The sequence below is a fragment of the Danaus plexippus genome, chromosome 5 (genome assembly GCF_018135715.1).
Source record: "Danaus plexippus chromosome 5, MEX_DaPlex, whole genome shotgun sequence".
Classification (NCBI taxonomy): Eukaryota; Metazoa; Arthropoda; class Insecta; order Lepidoptera; family Nymphalidae; genus Danaus; species Danaus plexippus.
The window spans coordinates 4,283,213-4,292,965 of record NC_083539.1 but is presented as its reverse complement, the minus strand read 5'-3'; positions in this window follow the sequence as shown (position 1 = coordinate 4,292,965).

Genomic DNA, 9,753 nt, shown 5'->3' with positions numbered 1-9,753 from the left:
TTATATAAATTAACAAATTGGAGTCTAATTTAAGTCAAAAATTTCTTTATAAAAAAACCTCGTTTTCATTTTTTTCTTTAACCATTTTATCGAAAAAGTGGGGTGCGGCTCAATGAAACCACGGTGAAGGTGAAAGTTTTTTGGAACGTAGGCATTTATGTAGACGAAAATATCAACTAACTTTGGAGTATTAAAAATCAAAGCATATATTAGTAGGACTTCTTTATATAGCACCATAAACTTTAGTGCGAAATATATAACAAATACAATGGTTCAGATACTAGTGGAGTTTTAAGACCATATTCAGTCATATTTGGCTTCTGCTAAACAACTATGCTTTCTCTTACCCCTTCGGCGACTGTTATGTGACATACAATTGATAGACATAAATTTATATTATTTATAATTTGTTATAAAAAATACAGTTTAAATTTCTAATTAAAAGCGGTACAACGTAAAATAGCGGTAATTTTTACTGACGTTTATACGTAGTTATGTACAAATAAGATCAGAGTTTCTTTTTTTGGAGTCCATATTATTATTTGGGAATCTTCCTGAATTCTGTCTGACCTATCATGTTATGACTAAATCCAACAATGTATTTTTTGGTTTTTATTTATTATGTAAGCATATCTGAAGAGTTTCTTTAAATTCTTATACCTAAAGGTTTTTGTGTGACAGTCTTTTTAAATTTTAATTCTAATAGTAACAATTATAATTATACATAGTAAATAAAAATGTGATTATAGATTATACAAATGTTCTTTCTGGTACACATACTCTTGATATTCCTGATACACTACTGAATTGATAGCAGGAATAAAATAATATAACAATTAAAATTTAAAGTCGTTTCGAGGAGATAATTGAAAGGACGCTGCTGGTATAATATGCAAATGAAATCGACTGATTTTGAATGTAAAAGTTATTAACATTTTATATATGGCAAATATTAATATTATAGGAAAATGAATTCATATCAGTTTGTGGGGATCTTGCAGCTATCCTACGTTATCAGTACAAACAGGAGGAAAAATTAATTGAATCATTTAAAAGCCGATCATCTCGTTCAGATGCTATACCGTGAACAAAATGAGGGCTTTTGTACATTATGAAATGTACAATGCATACATAGTGTAATATAAATAGATTTTTTATGTCTCACTCAGCTGTTACTATCATATATGTTGGTGTGGTAAAGAAATACAATCCCATCCACATTAAAGTAAATATATAAAAAAATATGTAATAGAATACTCAGTAAGAAATACCACAGCATATAGTTGCCCAAGCTTGAGAACCCGAGTTGTTAAACGATACTATTTAAATAATATATTTGGCATATCAGCCATTCCTTGTGGCCATAATCATATGATAATTCGATTGCCCATTGTATCATTGGGGTCGGTCTCGGTCTTGATCCCATGGGAAATATAAATTTTCAAAGGTAAATGCGCAAAAGGTATCGCTTTGAATCTCTTTTGCAGAGTTCGTATGAAAAAGCAATATAATTTGAGGGTGCCAATTTTCAATAAAAATATGGACGAAATGCAAAAACATGTATTTATAATAAAATTTAATACATATTCATGGCCTTTCGGTATGTGTTAATTATACCTGACGGGTAATCTATTCAAATAATCTATGCCACAATACGTAAAGGCTTAATAAATTTATGAAAAGAAAATATTAACATTATAATTATGAGTTATCAGCGAAATTTACATTAAATCACAAAGTTTACCATACACTTTAACATTTCTTAAGTGACTTATCGTCTTCATTAATGAAAAATATTTCATGTCGTATTGTATTGCTAGCGTTTGTTGTTTAATTAGCGCAACATTACACAAAGATACTTAAAGGATATGAAGGGTAATTTTTTTTTTTATTTCATCAGATATAAAACTTTTGGTGTCACAAACAAGGTTTTTTTAAAAATATAAGTCGATTAATTTAAAATTAGTTTTTTTTTTAATCCTAAACAAAATCATGGGGCCTAACTAAACCTGCTTTTCTATAAAGAGAAATATTTTATGTTTGTGTATATTTTATATGCATCGCTGGTCAGTAGATATTTCGACGAATATTATGGACATAAACCGTTCCATCCTGAGCCTTGCGGGTGGCCGTTAAATTCATTAATCATTTTCATCTGATTTCACTCAGATCCTGCCAATAAATGTGACGCATCATTATATCATAATGTAAATAAAATTTTACACGTGGAAATTTTATTAAACATTTATCTTAATAAACACTTTTCACTGTAATTTGGCATTTAATTCATATTGTATTATCATATTTAAAAATATTAAAAACTATGGATTATTATTAAACAGTTTGTTAATATAAATGATTTTGATCAAAATATTTAAATAAAATTATTTTTATCGAAATAGAAGTCAGAAATATGAAAGTTTTGTTAATAACGTGTGACGCCTCCTCTTAAAATGGTACTAAGGATCATAAAAATAGATTTACGAAATCCTACCGACCCTATTAGTCCCTTAGCATACTTGAAAACGCAAATAGGCTGGATGATCTTTACCTTTTTGTTTCAAACGAAGTGAGTAAGCGCTTCCCATGTCAGAGGTCGGCAAGGATGTGTTCTGTTTTTTAACTTCTATTAGGTAAGTAATTCTGGTTCTTTAGCTTTACTGCAAACATTGTTGGATAATGAAGATCCCTTTGCGATCCACCCATCACTTTTTGGAACGAAACGTTTTTGCTAAAGAGGGATTAGTCTACCCTCCTCTGGCTCGATTTTCCTTAGATGCTTTATCATTGGGGCTTCCGACTAACATGAGGTTAACTTGTAATCTTAGCTTTATTTGGTCGTTGTAGTATCTTAATACCCAAACCCTGTAATGAAGTGGTTTTATATGAACCTTTTTCATTGTCTACTGAGTTTTATTTCAATCATTATTCTATTTATTCACATACAACATTTTGTTTAAAAGATACTACATATATTTTAAGATGCTTATACTTAATAATTAATTTAACACAGCCCTAAATTATATTATAGCCTATTAAACGTAAAAAAATATTTGGTTTTATTAAATTGTACAATAAAGGATTTGATAATTTTAATGTCGATTTATTTCTTATATATGCAATATTTACTTTCCTTATTTTAATTATAAATGTGTCCTGCATATCCTTTAATATATCTTTTTATATTATATATTATTTTAAATTCTTCTTTTATATTAACCACACAAATGTTTTGCGCAAAGGAGAGTAATATTTATGTGAAACGAAACTATTCTAAGCCTTTGAAATTATTAAACCAACAACGAAGCAACTACTTCAAGTCCTCAACAAATACATACGTATATAAAAAATATGGAATACTGTGAAAAACGTCGAGTCAATTTGCGAACATTTGTCTGATGGCTTTATTTGCCGGCCGAGCGGGCACAGAGGCCTCTGGCCACGGTAAATCAGCTTACATTTTTTCAAAGGTTTTCTGTGTTTGGCGGTTCACGCATCACTGGTAGAGTTACAGGGTAAAAAGCATTTCATCTCTTCCTCAACTCATTTGACGATACATTATTTACTTCGAAATTTTGGTTAAAGATACTTTTGTTTACTGTAGAATGATGCGTTTCTTGAATACTCCATAGATTTATAGATTTTAAATCAATCTAACGAGTAAAGCATGTGTTTTAGATTGATACAAATTCAGTATAAAGAAAACTTATGAAATAATAACTTCGTATAATTTCAGTTCAAATTACTATTTAAAGTTGGAAAATAATCTCATCATTGCGCGAAATTATAGCGTTTTTGAAAAAAAATAAAAATTAATTCAAATTCATTCGTGTAGAAGACGCCTTGATTATGAAATCGAATGCATTCATTGAACAAGTATTCGATTAGTCATACCCGAATGGGCAGACTAATCACGTCAATTCAGATAGTAGGTAGATTTGCAATGTGAGACATTAGATAGAACAATACAATATACCGCCAATTCTCAGCCAGTTCATTATAATCTACAAACATAATATTAGCAGTCAGTCACATTTTTATCTAAATTGTATGACATGACATAAGTAATTAAGTTCAAATAAAAAAACATAATGAAAAATTTTTAGAGCAACACCATTTTTTCATAAATTTATAAATAACCAACAAAAATGAAAAGAATAAATATTAATTCTTTAGAGTCGTTAAAAATATAAACAAATAACAACTCCATCGAGATTCGACCTTCTAAAGAAAACTAAGCAAAGCTGTATAAAATATTCGTGTCACATCGTCCAGAAGTTTGAATATGGACTTCCAAAGTAAAATATTTGTCACGTATTTTGTTACGATATCATTCCACCTTCGCTGAAAGTTCTTATTGTCATTTGAATTTAGGTAACTGACTTAGCATTCATTTGTATTTACATAAATATTTCACAATTTTATACTTAGAGGAAATGTATAAAATAGTGTCAAATATTTGGTAAAATAAATAAAATTCACAGTAATAATGATAAATCGCTTTAAATTATCCACTAGCGAAGAAAAGAATTTCAATCTTCATCTCACATGTGACGATCAATTACGAAACTAAATGTCCGAGTATGTGCAATATGATCTACGAGACCATCGATCTTAATCGATCAAATATATTTCTTGAACGGGTATTACAGAAATTCCGCAACAAGTTCCAACCCATTTTACCTTAATTCATTACAATGGAATCACCACCATAAAAAAAAGATGTCAATTTCTTTGTGGAGACAAAGATTTCTCGTTGAAAGCCACTCAAGGTGACACCTTGCTCCGATTAATATTGTCGTGCCCCGCCAAAATGAATACAAAATGTAGTCTCGCCTTGTGCTCAAAGACTGTATGTACATGGTTTATTAGAATAAAGCACAAAACTTATAGCACTACTGTTTCATAAACTGAATATGTACATTGTTTTTTAATTTTAATTATAAAGGTTCAGGAATTTTTTGTCAAAAAGAATGTTTGAAGCTACCCATTTTATGCATTGTTGACTTTGCTACTCTTTTACATAAATTTTATGAAAGTTGTTGAAAAAAGTGAACACTCAGTGTTTATGAGCAGGAATAACGTGAAAAGGTAACCATAAATAATATAAAAATAATTGTACATTTAAATAAACAAGTCTACAGGATGTATTAAATACAATTGTATGTTATTTTTTAATAGCTAGTAGTATTGTTTAACAGTAAACATACTTGATAGGTGACTCGATTTTCATGGATGTGTTTTTTGCTGTTACGTTTTTTTTTTTGTTTTGATGTTTATAAAACAGTCTACGATATTCAATTTTTTTTTTTGCTTTATTTACTTTTTATAAACAGCATAAACTTTGTAAATATTACACAACATCTTCAATTTTTCTATTCATTACTGGTCGTGTCCAATCTTATGCAAATTATTTAAACCACTTAAATGCAACACTTGATTTGTAGGATATAATGTAAAATCATAACAGTAAGTAAACAATGTCTTTGTGAATGGGAAGACCTCAGTGAAATATGAACGCACTCATTCGATATTTCTTCATCGTCTGTCAAATAGACTAGCACAATAAATGTTTATTGTCCTCGAATTACTCAAGTGAGAAACGGTATAAAGAGAAAAGAATGGGCCGCGCGGAAGGGACTACGACAAAGGCGATCCTTCTTGGGACCGCCAGCCGTGACGACGCTTACATTAAGGTTATCGCCACGGCCAAACCGAATACAAAGCTTCGCCTGGAAGGATCCCAGTGATTCATGGAGCCAACCCTGCATATCATAATGTAATTGTTATTTAATTCTGACATCCCTTATTAGATTCGGTTCAAGCTGCAATTGCTATTTAGAAATATTTATATATTTAAGGGTCGGCTATTCGACGTCTAAACGTAACTGAAATCGTCGTAATCACATTATTTTTGTAAATCTTTTATTATAAATAATGAAAGAAAATTCTTGACTAGCCTATCTTCGTAATAATATGTTTATATAAAAAAACTGTGTTTTTCTTTTCTATATTCTTTTTTTTTTAATTTGCAGTAATTTTAATATTTAAAAGTATTTAAATCTTAAGCAAACTCTCATAAGCAATAATATTACTGTCAATTACTCATACGACAAATCAGCTTGAAATCTCAATCATAAAATTCATCCTCGACATTGTTATTTTAGACCTGTCATGCTAAACCATTCTTCTGACACTCGAATAAAAGTTACTTGATTCAAGACCAACGCATACACAAATAGTATTTTAATATCTCCTCATACTAAAGGGTAGATATCATAAAAGCCTCCCTAAGTCGTAAAAGGCAACACTATCCAAAATTCATGTTTCGGGCTGCTCGGTACTTTAGCTATTCGGTTGATAAATAAGTGACCTAAAATTTATAGTTCTAAATATAGATTTAAAAAATATATATATATTTTCTACTAGAGAATTTTATAACAATACGCTAAAATTAACCCTTAAAATATTATATCTAATTTTGGTTATTGTATAAGATTTCAAAAATAAACCTTTTGTTAACGAATCAACCATTTGATAACTCGAATATCGTTACTCGAAACAACGAGGTCGGGGATCTTACTCTTGGATTACATCCCGAGGCAACGTTATCTATGACCGCTACTTCACATTTGATCTCATTGGTACATTCGCAAATATATATCCACTTTCAAATAACTTACGATCTTTAAATATTTTAGTGTGTGTATGAGGAAAAAGGAATATAAAAATAATTTTGTTGCAATATTATTACCATATCTGTAATCCATTTAAATTTCCAAAATTATATACTTTTAATAAAAAAAAAGACCTAACCAACCACAAATATAATTGCAATATAGATTTAAATAACAATTTTCATGTATAAACTATATCATAATGATACTTTTCAAAAATATAGAATATCGATTTGATGCAAAACTTATCCACTGTATTATGTAAATGAACATCGCTTATATAACCTTATCGGATATACTTCGTAGATAAAGCCCTGGCTTCTGCCAGTGTTATATCTTACCTGGATTAGCTTTCCGCTAGCAATTGTACTTTCGTCTTATTTTATCAATGTAAAATTTTTATACTGTATTGTCGAATAATCATTTATAAGCGTAATACTAAGCTAATATACTAACTGAATATAAAGTAACAGAACTGTTAATGTTGAAGAATTTATCTTTATGAATTTTAATTCCACTAATTTCTTTGGTCAATGAAAAATAATGCTGTTCTTATAAGAATGAGTATCAATTGTAATTAGTAATGTCTAATAATTTTTCTAAACTAACCACATACTGTTGGACGCAAATGCAATAAATTTTCATATTGCAAAGGCAACGCAATATTACCGGGTAAAGTGCGTTATATTTCATGTCTGCGGTAAGCGTCTACTTGATAATACGCTGTCGGAGTCACAACGCCTTTGTCATTTATGATCTCATAATAACTGCTGTTTTGTACAACAGTAAATATTTTTATCGATGTTTATTATAATACATTTACTATTTTATTTTATTTTCAGTTTTCATGCGTTAAAAAAAATGTATATTTTTACCGTATAATACATCCTTTATTTTATAGTTATATAAATAACCAAGCACATTTCCAATACGTGAAAAAAGGAATTCAAACAATAATAAATATTAATTGAACAAATGAAATATCAGTGTTAACTGGTTTTAAATATAAAATATTTACTTTATACTAATGAATTCATCGACTTTGTTATTTACATAAAATGTAGTACGCTGTTGTAAGTAAGCCTTTAAGTAAATCAGAGAACAATTTGCATATTTCAATATAATGTTGAAATAAACATACAAATATCTTGAACTATTGAATAAGGTAATTTGTTATTTCATTTTTAAACTAGGTAATATCCGAGTGTTGGAGGTAACATTATATTGTGTTGTGTGTAAGTATTTGATGGATGATTTTCAAACAGTATCTACTTGGTGCAATCTCAACAAAATTTTATTCTTTTATACATAATTATTGATATTTCAATTTAAAACATATGCAAAGGGCATAAGGCTCTTCGTAGCTTTTAATTTAAATATTACTAGGTGTGTCAAATATCATAGAAGTGTTTGCCCTTTGACAAATATATTGATGCTATTAGGTATATTTTAACATAAAATCTTTAAAATCTGGATCAGTTGCAGCTACCCTATGTGCAGCATAAACGAAATGTTAACAATTTCATAACTTGGTTGCATAAGTCAAGCTACAATTCACCGATACATTGGGTTATGTCAGCTTTGAATACCACAGAGGTTTGAGGCTTAATACAATATATCTGCAAATTAAAAAAAGTCTAAAGGAGTTACGTTGCACTAGGTCGGGGGAGAGATCAAATAACCTCTATGTGAGATGGTCATGCCTTTCAATCGCTCGAGCACAATCTTCAATGTGCCATGAGCTAAATAACTCGTAGCACCTTCTTGTTGGACCTACAGGTCCAGAAGATTTAATTCAGCAAATATGAGGTTGGGAATAATCACTCGCCATTGCCAAGGATGTTCTGTCTAACACTGTTCTCAAAAAATATAGATTGATCATTGATGATTTCGCCAGCTCAAAATTTCAAAACTCACATTAACCTTAATTAGATCTTGTTTATCTTCTAGATTAGTATCGTTAAAAAAATGACATATTTCCTTGCTCACATTAGTTAACTTACACGTTCTGCGATGGCGATGGTTGCAACAGATCTTGCATTTCATCGAAGTACGGTTTTATCTAATCTTTTACTGAAATAGTTGACAAATTTATACACCACATTGAGTATAGTCTTGGCAGGACGATTAAGGCGGCCAAGAAATAAGACAATTGAGCGCAGCAATGCGAGAACAAAACAAAAATAATTTGACGGGAGCCGCATGTTTTCAACACAGGGGGTTTAGAAGTCCCTTTTTGAAAGACCCTTTATTTAAGATCTCAGTATATCTAGATAATGCTACAGCATTTGATAGCAGCTTAACTAACATTTCTCGTTAGATCTTGTAGAATATCGTCTGAAAGTGTACATTATGCATACGTTTTATGCGTTTCAAAGTCTTCCTTGCTTGAATTCCTAACTCTTCCAACTTCTAAAATCCCATAATCTCAAATACGATCAGAACCATCCTCAAATAACAGAACCTACGGATTTCAACTATTTAGGTAATCGTTTAAACTTATGATTAATCATATCTACATTTTATTCATACTTTTAATATATATCTGACATTAAAATAAAGTATATATTTTAACAAATACTCGAATAACTGTTGTTTATAATCACTGATTTACTAGCTTTACTATGACTGCACCAAGTGAGGTCGAGATCTTATTATTAATAATTTGATTAGATCCCGTTTGAATCTTATATTAAATTTTGATCCTAATTTATGATTAAGCCCATTATCCTATTCAATTAATGACGATATCTCATATTATTTATATTGTTTATTTTCATATAAATATACAAATATTTTAAAGTTTAAACATGCATAGATAAATAGAAAAATAGTAAGGATGATATTATTTTAAATGTAATAGCTGCTCCACTGAAGTTACAAGAATTCTACTGACTAGAAATCTTTATTTATACCTAAGGTTTAATATTTTTATTGCAGAAGTGAAAAGATAATCCTTGAATATATGTTTCTTCATGTAAAAAATGGAAAAAATATTATATGAATTCAAACCAATTTTTAAAGCAAAGTTATAATACCTAACATTTCATTTAACTTAGAAAATTGACATCAGTAG